Genomic DNA, 13,100 nt, shown 5'->3' on the forward strand with positions numbered 1-13,100 from the left:
GGATGCGTAACGCAAAGTAAGCAAAAGGCTCTCAAAAGGGGAGATGCGTCGATTCCGTGATCCGGGGGAACGGTTGCGCCTGCCTCAATGCTTGCTCAGAGTAGGGGACTGGCCGTGAGCCTTACCGGTGGTGATGCGTAGATTCTCGGCTTGCGGGCCCGTTGCGGTGCGCAAGATGGCGCCTTGATGCGATGTGGTGATCCGGTTGCGATGCGAGAAGATGGTGCCGTTGATGCGGCGATGCGATGACGCCCTGGCAGCCTGGCAATGACTTTGTACTTTGGAACCGCGACAGGCCCTGCGACATGCTTCTACGGTGCTGCGATGGCGACTCTCTCGATGGCGTCACACTTCTTCTGTGATGCAACAGCAGGCAGTTTCGATGAACCACGCTTCCAGGGAAATGCAACAAAGGCTCTCTTCTCTGGTGTTGCGAGGATTTCAGCCGCGGCGGCGACACACTTCTTCTCTATGTGTCGCACTTCCAGCTCCCAGCGGCAAGCAAGTGACTGGAGTCAGAGTTCCAAGCAAGGAATTTCAGGAGGGAGCTGGAGGTGAAGTCTTTTGTCCCTGAGACTTCAGAAGGAGGCAAGCACAGTTTCAAGCCCTTGGAGAATATTCTGTAGATGAAAATCCTTACAAAGTTCCTTCTCCTTTCCCTTGGCAATGAAGCAACCACTGCAGGCCAACCCAGCAAACAGCACACTGGCAGAGGGGCAGTACAACTCCTGCAGCTTTCTTGGTTCTTCTCGTTGGCAGAAAGGTTTCTTGTCCAGAAGTGATCTAATTCCTTGGGATCAGGGTCCCAATATTCATACCCCAAAATGCTTTGTTCTCTGAAGTCAGAGAAGCCTCAGCCTAGTCCAAACCAGTTCCTGAGCAATTTGTTTACATGACTCTCTTCTTCCTTTCACTGTGCAAGGCAGAGACATCAGATGCCCCACAGGTGGAGTCAGCACAGGGGAGGGAAGATACAGCTCTGGAGCACTCTGTTGACATGATTCCTCCTCTCCTTTCACAGTGCAGGGCAGAGACATCAGACAAGCCACAGGGGGTGGAGCCAGCATTGTAGTGGGAAGGCCCAGCCCTATTCAGGTTCAAGGTACAACTCCTCCCTCCCATCTAGATGCAGATCTCTCTATTCACCACTGGGCTGCCCCAGCCCTGTCACTCACAAACCCAAACAAGGAATACACAATGGAGCAGAGGCAGGCTCAAATGGTTAGGCAAGTAAATACCTACTTTCTAAAAAGTGGTATTTGCAAACACAGAATATTAAAATAAACTTCACTAAAGATGTATTTTATTATTCTGAGTTCAGGCATACTAAATTCGAATTTCTACCGTGTTCCCTGAGTCAGTGAAGATTATAAGAATGTAAGAATGTAATAATCTAACTGCCCATTCTGGCCTATGAGAACAGGTAGCCTTCAATAGTGAAAAACGAAAATGGCTGTAATTCACTATTAGAACATGCTACACACATCAGAGCATATCCTACCTTATACTTACAAGGTACCCTGCCATTGGGCCTACCATAGGGGTGTCTAATATGAAGCAAACGGAAGGTTCAGGGACTGGCAAGTGGGTGCACTTGGCCAAGTCGACATGGCAGTGCTAGACTGCACACAGGCCTTGCAATGGCAGGACTGAGACATACTTCACAAGCTGCTCCTGTGGGTGGCACAACCAGTGCTGCAAGCCCACCAGCAGCATTTGATTTACAAGCCCTGGGCACACATGGTGCACTGAACTAGGGGCTGACAGATAAATCAAATACCCCAATCATGGAGTAACCAATTAGTACATCAATTTAACATAGGGAGCACTTGCACTGTGGCACTGATTAGCAGTGACACAGTGCCCAAAGCATGAATCCAGCAAAAACATATCAATACAGAGGAGGCAATCCGTCAAAAAGGAAGGGAGACTCAAGCCAATGATGCCAGGTGTAACAGGGCCTTTATTAGTTACTGTGTTGGGGCAGAGACAGAGGGTTCCATTACGATGCCGGACCGAAAAGGCGTCCGTCCACCATGACCGCGGCAAAAACCCACCCGCATGATCTTCTGCATCTCCGTCGGTCAAGTTGTGTGCTCCCACCCACCTTCTGTCCATGTTGATGGTATTGGCTTGTGTTAGCTGTTATGCATCTTGTACAGTGTTGCAGTCTTACATGGTGCGAGGAGCACATCTGTTCCTTCATACTGCTGGATTGGATGGCAGTAATTTTTGCTGAAGATGATTTGTACCGTCTTTTGGAACTGATTGCCTTCGAAGCTGTCTGTGCCTTCTTGGATTCGTAACTACTCAACAGTAACTTGAACTGTTGGTGACTAATTCAATATCCTTTTGCCTTTTTAATGCCTACTGACAGGAATTGTCATTCAGCTCTCTGACATTTGCCATGTCTGCATTAGCTTTGACTCTGCTGACCTCTGTGGTCTGTTTTGCTGGGTACCACAGAACGGAGAAAGGGAAGGTGGTCATCTAACCGTCGTGGACATTGTCGACTGGCATGAGCCAGGCTTACATTATGCAGCTGTAGTGCAGGAATATTACACGGGGTAGTTGTTTTGCACGTACCTTAGTATATGTCCGTCACATGAGAAGTGTCCTCAGAGCTTGCACTTTGCGCAGTCCCGGAGCACTGGCTGAAAAATCTGTCTGTGGTTGGAGAACATTGTCCCTTGTCATTCTGTTCTGTTCTGACCCTGGCACACTGACTCAACAAATTGTCACAGCTTCTAGGGGATACAAGTGCCTTTTAGATGTCAAGGGAAGGCAGACTAGTTGCCCCACACTTGGAGAGTGATCCATCTAGTGATGAGAGTGACACAGAACATGGGATGTACATTTCACCATGTATAGGCTGAGGAATGGGGTCTGCTGCAAAGCCCAGAGACCAGGGACATCCCATTGAACTCCTTCTTGCAAGGCGTGGGGGGGATATGCTCATGGGTCTCCATCCAGAGGGATTATTGATGCGACATCTAGATTCAAGTGATATGGATATGTAACTATGGTAACTGTTTTTGTACTCATGCATTTGCAGCTTGTTGTAGCACATGTGTAGCATGTTTTGACACTAGTAAAAAATACACATTTTGAAGCGTTTCTTGTCTTCAACTTATCTACTTGTGTACAGGTGCCTGAATACCTCTGTGTGAATAGGAGAGTTAGTGGGGCACTATAGCAATTGTTTCCTGTGCTTCTGGGTGGTTAGTGCCTGCCTGGCCAAGTTCTCTGATCCTGTATGTGTACAAAATGCCAGCAACACATATCAAATCTGTGAGACGACAGCAAGGCACGCAGACAAAATCATAGTCAGTCATTTTTACCTCACACTCAACAGAAGTAGTTGACAATGAGCTGTTGAAGCTGGTCAAGGCAGTCTTCCTCACCACTGTCATCGTCACTGGGCATGTGTGGGTTGGGAGTGGGGGGCCACTGCTGTTCATCGTCGTCCAGAATCAGGGGGATTCTGCTGCACAAGGCCAGGTTGTGTAGTATGCAGCAGTCGACTACCGCCTGGCATGCCTTCTGTGGTGAGTACATGAGTGCACCACCAGTCTTGTCCAGGCACCTAAATTTTGACTTCAGCATTCCAACAGTGCGATCCACCACACAACGTGTCCTCCCATGTGCATAATTGTATTGGATTACCCCCAACGACGTTGGATTCTGCAGTGGGGACAGTAACCATAGACCATTGGGATGCCCAGAGTCCCCTAATTGTGAGACAAACAGGCAAACAGTGTGATCGGAATATGTGAGGAGAGCAGCATGTCATACTTACATCACAGTCATTGACACAGCCCACTCACCAACAAGCCAGGCCCGCTTGGGCTGCAGATTGGCCATCAATCGGGGTATGGTGTTGTTCCACAAGATGTGGGAGTCATGTGCTGACCCAGGATACTTGGCACACATGTATGGGATGATCTGATCTGCCACTTTCAGGTTGATGGAGTGGTAGTGTTTGCAGTTCCTATAGATGTGTTCACTTTCCTGTGGCGGAACAAGGGCAATGTGGGTGCCATGAATGGCTCCCACAACATTTGGAATGCCTCCCAGGTCATAGTGCTCCCCTTCACAGCTGCCAAATCATCCCTCCTTGGGAAGTGGACATGTCTGTCCTTGTAAAGCATTAATGCTGACAGGACATCACTCAACACCATGCTGAACATGGGCTGCGACATCCCGCCGGATGCTGGCCACAGTATACATGTAAGACCCAGTAGTGAAGGAATTCAGTGCTGCCCTAACCTGCACTGTAGGAGACAATGCAGCTGTTTATATTATTTTGGGCTTCAAATGGGGATCCACATGGGCACATGGGTTCCTTAGTGTGCGGCCATCCAAACAGCATTTCGATGCCCTCCATCGTCGTCAGGTCGGGGACAGTGCGAAAGACGGGTGGTCTCCTCCTACTTATGTCAGGGTACAGCAGCATGGGCTGAGTTATAGATGAGATATGGTGAACAGCTTACCCAGAGACTCACACAGCCACAACTTTGATGGGACTCCTGGTCAAGTGAAATGCGCAAGTGACCTCCATTCAGATGTTGTTTTTTGTCACTCACTCGACATACTGACACATCGACATCCAAAGAGGTCGATGTGTACAGCATATAGTACACTGCTACATCAATGATGAATTCCCCTGTGGTTAGATGACACAGCACTTGTGTCTCCCAGCATAAGTGTTGAGATGCATGTAGCTGCTGTCACTGCACGAGCGCAAGCCTCAGTCCCACAATACTCAACAACATTATGGGATGGGGACAACATGGCTATACTGTGCTGTGGAAAGAGACATGTGGACATTATGGGGTCAGTCCTTCATGAGGGTGTGTGGAATTTGCATGACAGACATTGCATTGTCCACCTGAATGAGGCACAAATGCATATGGATTGTGTATACATGCCCACATGGCTGACAATTACCGATGATGTCAGTCAGACCTATGTTTGTTTGTACCACAAGTGCACTCCTCTGACGTGTGTGGGTACATTTACATGCAATGGCAGCTAGGCACACTGCATGCCACACCAGTACATATGTTGTGTGTGCTAGGGATTACGAGTATGTCTGATTTGTAGACAAGGGACACCTCTGATTGCCTAAGTCACTGGCCCTTCACAATCGACCCCGGGCCAAGAGACGACAGTCAGATGTCAAGGGATATTTGAGCGATGTTCACAGGTTGGATGTTTGATTACACTACATTGGTACAGTGCAAGTGACCTTTGTCCTTTTGACCCCTTCCCTCATTTCAGTCCATGCTGGGAAAGAAGCATGACTATGTATGTAATTGCACTCTCCTTTTCTTAGACCTACTATGTGTGTGTAGACTTGACTCAAAGGTCACACTCTCTCATACCTTCACAGTGTAGTGACCAGCAGGTCACTGTTCTAGTTGTACTGATGTACGAGCTAATCCCAGAGGCCTGGGTTAACCTCCACCCCACAGCCACCAAGCACAGGCATTAAGTTTAAAAAAATAAAAAAAATATTTATCAAGCGCAACGTACACCTGGGCGGTTTCTTGGCGCTAAAGTAGCAGGCAGGCAGCTGGGCAAGAACAGTCGCTAAGACGTCGACTGAAAAAGCAGGCAGAGCTTACGAAAGAAGAGCCTGAGAAAATAAAAAGGTCTTCAGGGCTTTACGGAAACTGGAGTACTGGGTGAGGGACCTAAGATGGAAGGGGAGAGAGTTCCAGAACATGGGGGCAAGAGTGGAGAATTTTGAGCCACCCTGTTTTTTTTCCGGTAGCGAGGTACTGCTAAAAGAAGTTGTGCCGAGGAGCGGAGGTCTCTGCCAGGGACATAAGCCTTGATGGCAGAAGATATGAAAAGGGGGGCCAGGCCAGTCCTGGCCTGAAACGCCATGCAGCCTAATTTGAACAAGGCGCGTTCCCGCACAGGGAGCCAGTGGAGGGTTTTCAAAAGGGGGGAGGTATGGTGGAATTTGGGAAGACCGAAGGCAAGGCGGGCAGCCTGGTTCTGCACTAGTTGCAGTTTACGCAGGCTGTACTGAGGGATGCCATTGAACAAGATGTTCCCGTAGTCCAGGCGGGACAGGACCAGTGCGGACATAATTAGTTTAAGTGCAGAGAAAGAAAAGAAACGAGAGATAGAGCGGATAGTACGGAGAGTGAGAAAGCAGGAAGAAACCACCGAACCAATCTGGGAGTGCATAGTGAGTTTATCATTTAGCTTGATGCCAAGAGTCTTAACAGAGGGAACAGGGGTAGGAGGAGAACCAAAGGAGGGGGGCCAAAAAAGAGAATTCCAGGGACTGGAGCAACCACCCGTCACCACAAGTTCAGTTTTATCGGGATTGAGTTTCAGGTGGTTGAAATTCATCCAGTCCCTGATGAAAGATAGGATAGATTGGAAATTAGAGATAGAGTCAGGGGTAGAAGACAGATTGAAGATGAGCTGGAGGTCATCGGCATAGTTATATACCGTGACCTCCAGCTGCTGTAGGGCAAAGATAAGAGGAGCAATATAAAGATTAAACAGTAAAGGAGAGAGAGAAGAGCCCTGGGGAACACCGCACTGGACCTGACAGGGGGTAGCTGAAAACTCCCCAAGGTGAACCGCCTGGGTCCGGTCCCTCAAAAAGGACGAAAGCCAGATAAGGGCTGAGCCTCCTATGCCCGCCGCCTTGACACGGGAAAGCAAGATGGAATGATCCACCGTGTCAAAAGCGGCGGACAAGTCAAGGAGGACCAGCGCCTGAGATCTGCCTACGTCCATACCCTCTCTGAGGGTGTCTAATACTGACACCAACACTGACTCTGTCGAGTGCTTGGGCCGAAACCCAGCCTGACACGGAGCCAGCCTCCCATTCTCCTCGGCAAAGGAGCTGAGCGCAGATGTAACATGTCGCTCAAGCACCTTTGCCAGAAAGGGGAGAAGGGAGATGGGGCGATAATTGGCCATCACAGAGGGGTCGGCTCCTGGCTTTTTCAAGATGGGGACGATGGAAGCAGCTTTTAACGATGGAGTGACAACCCCTCGGGCCAGTGAGTCGTTGAGGAAACCCAGAGGAGGCAGAGAACAGACAGTATAAATCTGCCGTAAGATATGTGCCGGGCATATGTCAGAAGGGGAACCGGATTTAATTTTGGGGAGAAGGGACAGGAAAAGTTCTTCAGAGAGAGGAGGAAAGGAATTGAAAAAGGCTGGGGCGGGGGGAGGCAGGGGGTCAACAAAAAAAGAGGAGGGAGGGGGGATGTTGGATTTAATTGTCGAAATTTTTTCGACAAAATAAAGATTCAGCGAATCACAGAGTTTCTGGGAGGGGGGGGGTTTAAGTGAGGTCCTGTCGGAGAAAGCCAGATCGTGAGTAATGGCAAAGATCTCCTTTGGTTGGTTCTCGGCCACCAAAATTGCATCAATGGACATCTGACCCTGCCAACAAACGGGGCCCGACGCAAGCACCCTGCGCCAGTTCTCCCACGCTAGTACGGTGTCTGTGTGGTTACTTCATATGCATGGGTGCCTTGTGCCCCACAATATTACATATGGGGTGCAACAATCCCTTTAGGCGAATGAGTTGTGATGTGTGGCAACAATGCTAATGCATAATGTGTTTGTATGCGCGTTAGCTGGCTTCCGCAGCAATTATACGCATTGGCCTCAATTGAATGTTGCATGATTGCGGTCGCAGCTTCCATGCCGCCGCCGTGTGGCACACACTATGTGAATGAGCCATCAGCCAATGGGAGCCTTCGGCGGGCTAAATTTCTTTATATTGCAGTGTGCGTGCTCGGCAACTGCGGGGCTCGGAATTGGCCCCGTTTACCTTCAGGGGCACCGAGGGTCACTCATGGGGATTAGGTGGGCCTCACACTTTGCATTTGGTAGGTTGCCACATTCATCGCGGTGCAAAAACACTTGCTGGGAATTGTAGTTGGTCAGGGGTTGTATGTGTGGAGGATACCTCTGCTGTTGAACGTGGCGGTGTCATGTCTCCCAGAGTTGCATCAGGTTGAGCTGCGGGAAGGCCTGTAGCGCAGGATGCATGGCGGGTCCGGTGGTTCTGATTGGTACTTTATCAGCTTTCCCTCTCTATTGTTGTGTTTCCGCCATCTCTGATGTAGTGATTTTTACGCAGTAGTGGGAAGGGCTGTTAGCAACATCGTAATTTGGTTGGCGGATGGAACGTGTTGCTGCACGCCGGTCTTGCTCTGTTGGCTCCGTAGTGAAGAATGTCGAATTTAGATAGTATGTTTTTACCCTTCCGCTATCCAACACTTTCCCTACTGTAATTTTAAAGACTATTACATATTTTAATGTTTTATAATATAATGTTTTTTTATGTTATAAGTGTATGTAAATATATATATATTTATTTGTATTTTTTATCTATCTATAAAATAAATTAAAATTAATTGTTTATTACTTATTTTAAAGGAAATATATACATACATATATATATATATATATATATATATATATATATATATATATATATATATGTATGTATTCTTTAAATCACCGCAGGCCATATTCTTTTGCAGAGAGCGCAGGGGGAAATGCAGTGACATTTTTAAAAGGGAAGCGCTTCAATATTATAGCGCTAGGGGAAAGACAAGTAAAAAGGAAAGTTACACGCAAATTGAAGCGCTTCCCTTTTAAAAATGTCACTGCATTTCCCCCTGCGCTCTCTGCAAAAGAATACGGCCTGCGGTGATTTAAAGAATCACGTGGGTCATTTGAAAGTCAGAGACTCCACCCGTGATCAAGGCTTGCAGAAGCAGAAACGTTGGGAAAGGGACGCCTAATGCCTTCGTGCTGTTCCACATATTAAAGGACATTACAGCAATCCAGCCAGAGTCAGTGTGCCTCTTTTGTTTGAAGGAGGGATGTGATGGTATTTACAACTGGAAGCCCCGCGCCAGCCTCACTGACCGCCCTTCTAGGTCCCGGTTCAAGTTGCGAGGCAATTTGTTTGGATATATATATATATATATATATATTACCTACTGGCGGTCGCCAGTAGGTATATATAGTTAGGATTTTTTCTCTATGGGATTTTTGAAAATTCTATGTCTAATAACTTTGGCGTTTGGGGACGGAATTGGCTGAAATTTTCAGGAAAATGGCACATTTTGTTTCTGAGCAGCCCTTGAAAATTTGGGGGGGGTTCGTCAAGGGGGGGCCGAGAAAAAAGGGGGGTCCCAAAACGTGTTTTTAACATTGAGTTTTCCATAGGGCGGTTGGCCTCACTTTTAGCCCGAACGGCTGAATGGATTTGCACGAAACTTGGCAAAATTGTAGGGACTGGTAGCCCGATGTGCCTTTGCTAGGTCTCAATATATGTGCTTCAGTGGATTTTGAGAAATTAATGTTCAAAAAAAGATATATATCTGTAACAGCGGACCGGGCAGCGCTCCGGTTCGCGGACTTTACGCGGTACGGAGCTTTGTGAAGCGAAGCTGATTGGTTCTCCGGCGTCTGTGAACATTCCAAACAGTCCGTAGCGGCCGCCATCTTGTCTCTCGGTAGGATCGAGAGACAAGAGGAGGCCAAAGCGAAGGGGCAAATGACCATAAGGGGGCATAGTAGATCCTCGCTGACCCCCTAGGTTTGATGTGGAGGTTTTAAAAGGGCCCCGCGGGGCAAAAAAATAAAATAATAATAATAATCGAACGGCTGAATGGATTTGCACGAAACTTGGTAAAATATTAGGGACTGGTAGCCCGATGTGCCTTTGCTAGGTCTCAATATATGTGCTCCAGTGGATTTTGAGAAATTAACGTTCAAAAAAAGATATATATCTGTAACAGCGCTCCGCTTCGCGTAACGGAGGTTTGCGAAGCTGATTGGTTCTCCGGCGTCTGTAAACATTGCAAACAGTCCGTAGCGGCCGCCATCTTGTCTCTCGGTAGGATCGAGATTCAAGAGGAGGCCAAAGCGAAGGGGCAAATGACCATAAGGGGGCATAGTAGATCCTCCTTGACCTCTTAGGTTTGATGTGGAGGTTTTAAAAGGGCCCCGCGGGGCAAAAAAAAAAATAATAATAATAATCGAACGGCTGAATGGATTTGCACGAAACTTGGCAAAATTGTAGGGACTGGTAGCTCGATGTGCCTTTGCTAGGTCTCAATATATGTGCTTCAGTGGATTTTGAGAAATTAACGTTCAAAAACAAGATATATATCTGTAACAGCGCTCCGCTTCGCGGAGATAAAATTATCTCTGTATTACCTAGCTGTTGCTAACACCAGTTAGCGACGGCTAGTAGGAGATAGCGACCATCTTGGGCCCCACTTTGCATGTGAGTGATATTTATCACTAATGACATGCAAAGTGGGCATGCCAAGATGTTAGCGACTGGAAACAGTCGCTAACATCGCTATCTCCTATTACCAACTTTTGGAAATATTCGTGATAAGCGCAAATATCTCCAAAAGCTACCACCTGCCCTGAGCAGTTTTTAGCCATGTTATCCAATGGGAGGTGGATAACATGGCTAAGAGCATTAGCTCGGTAATGCATGAATATCGCTGAGTTTTCAGCGATATTAATGCATTGCGGTCGTTTTTTATCGTATTTGCGATAAACCTTGATAATAGCAAGGTTTATCTGCGATAATTTCTGAAGATGCTTAGCGGTAAAAAATTCGTTGCTAAGCATCGTTAGGGATAAATATCGCTTAACTTTGGTAATATGCCCCAACGTCTGTTAACGTTCGATTCGAAGGAAATCAGGAAGTGTTGAAAAACATTGTCTGCGCCATCTTGCCTTTTTTCAAATGCCACACTTTTGTCGTGCACGGCAGTCATTTTAGATGCCTTGAGCAGACCCACTCTCTGCACGCTGTCGATCCTTAGCATGGCTCCCCACCCTCGCAAGCATCTCCCCCAGGCAGTGGTCACCCCCGCTCTCTGTCTTATGCATGGGTAATAAACCACCCCCCATCTGCGCTGCTCTTCACTGAGAATCACACCCTGTGCCCGCCCGACACCTCCCTTTCGCCCTATTCACTACCGCACCCTCTGACACTCCTTTTCCTCTGTGTCCGATTGTCCAGGCCGGTCCTAGGGTATCAGCTAGCCCTGCAGATGTAGTTTATGGCCCCAGCTGTAAAGAATCACCCCTCTTCAAAGGAGTTATAGTAGATCAAGGCCCACACTCGATGAGATCCGTCACAGCAGACGCGTTCCTATTATCTGAAAACCATCCTGTATTGTGATTGGGGAGGGGACCGAGCCTGAAGCGGAAGATTCCAGGGATGACTCTTTGTACATCAAAGTTTTTACAATTATGTGTCACATTAAAAATATATAGCACTCCAACAAAGTAGTAAGATTATAAAACTTTAATAACTTATAAATATATACAAGAAAACAAAAACAGTAATAACATATAAACATTTTTAGGGAAAAACAACGAAGTAGCGGTCGGCTGTGCGAATAGTCCCAACGCAGCACAACGTCCAGATTTCACTGATTTCGGCATCCGGCGTGGGGCGTCGCGGGGGGTGGGTCATCAGTAGCAAACTGTTGTGCGAATAGTTCCAAGGCAGCAGAACGATGGCACCAAGGTGATGTCCAGTAAGTTGCCGCACTGGTTTTGGTATCCTACAATGCTGCTCCGAATAACGGCGTGGGGCGCCCCGGGGGAGGCGGCGTGAACGGGCCTCTCCAGGTGGAGTCTCGTCTGTTGTAGTGGGGCGCCCCTTTACCGTTTCAGTTGCCATTCCGTCCGCTTTTGGTCCACTGTGTCAAAAGCCGCAATTCAGCTGAGTTGCGCCCACTCTTGCGGTGCAGCGATAGGCGGCTGTCACAGGACTCTCAAAATGGCGGCAGGCTGTTTCCTTTTTGGGCCTGGTCCACTGAAATGGCCCTGGGACACCTTGGAAATCGGACGCTTGTCTGCTAGGTCTTGGACCCCATTCTCGAAAGCGTCCCCTCCGCCTTGAGGATTCATCAAAAGTTTTGGGGGCCCCCGACTCCTGCAGGCTTCTGGTGGGGAGCGGCTGCCATGATTGCTCGCGGAATGACTACGACGGAGCCACGAGATGGTGGTGCTTTCATGGTGACGCCAGCTTCAGTCTGAAACATCCAGAAACAAGGTGGGGCTTTCATAGTTTGGGGGAAAAAAAAAGTTTTCATCCAATGAAAAGTGTTGTTTTTAGGTCATATGATCAAGCCTTCCATCATTAGGAAACCAAAAGTAAAATGAACAAATGAAAAGTTTTATAAACAAGTCACATGACCTGTTATGCGGCATAGGGTATAAAATGCGGAGAAAATACGTTGGCACGTGAGGCGGCGTCAGTAGCGAACCGATGTGCGAATAGGCCGAAGGCAACACAACGCGCCAAGATCCGGATGGCACCGAGGTGGTGTCCAGCAAGTTGCAGCACTGGTGTGGCCATCCTACAATGCTGAAAGTCGGCGTGGGGCACCCTGTTGGCCTGTGAGTTCGCGTCAGTAGCGGACCGATGTGCGAATAGGCCGAAGGCAGCACAACGCGCCAAGATCCGGATGGCACCGAGGTGGTGTCTAGCAAGTTGTGGCACTGGTGTGGCCATCCTACAATGGTAAAAGTTGGCGTGGGGCGCCCTGTTGGCCTGTGAGATGGTGTCAGTAGCGGACCGATGTGCGAATGGGGCCAAGGCAGCGCAACAATATTTTCTGTATGGAAGATACCACTAGGCGTTGAGATGCGAAGATCCGGATGGCACCGAGGTGATGTCTAGCAAGTTGCTGTACTGGTGTGGTCATCCTACAATGCTGAAACTCGGCGTGGGGCGCCCCATTAGCCTGTGAGATGGCGTCAGTAGCGGACCGATGTGTGAATAGGCCGGAACCAGCACAAGGCGCCAAGATCCGGATGGCACCGTGGTGGTTTCATAGTTGAGAGGCACTTCATCTGCAGTGGGGCGCCGAGATCCGGATGGCACCGAGGTGATGTCTAGCAAGTTGCTGTACTGGTGTGGCCATCCTACAATGCTGAAAGTCGGCGTGGGGCGCCCCATTAGCCTATGAGATGGCGTCAGTAGCGGACCGATGTGCGAATGGGGCCAAAGGCAGCGCAACAATATTTTCTGACTAGAAGACACCACAAGGCGC

This window comes from Lissotriton helveticus, chromosome 12 (genome assembly GCF_964261635.1).
Source record: "Lissotriton helveticus chromosome 12, aLisHel1.1, whole genome shotgun sequence".
NCBI classification, from domain to species: Eukaryota; Metazoa; Chordata; class Amphibia; order Caudata; family Salamandridae; genus Lissotriton; species Lissotriton helveticus.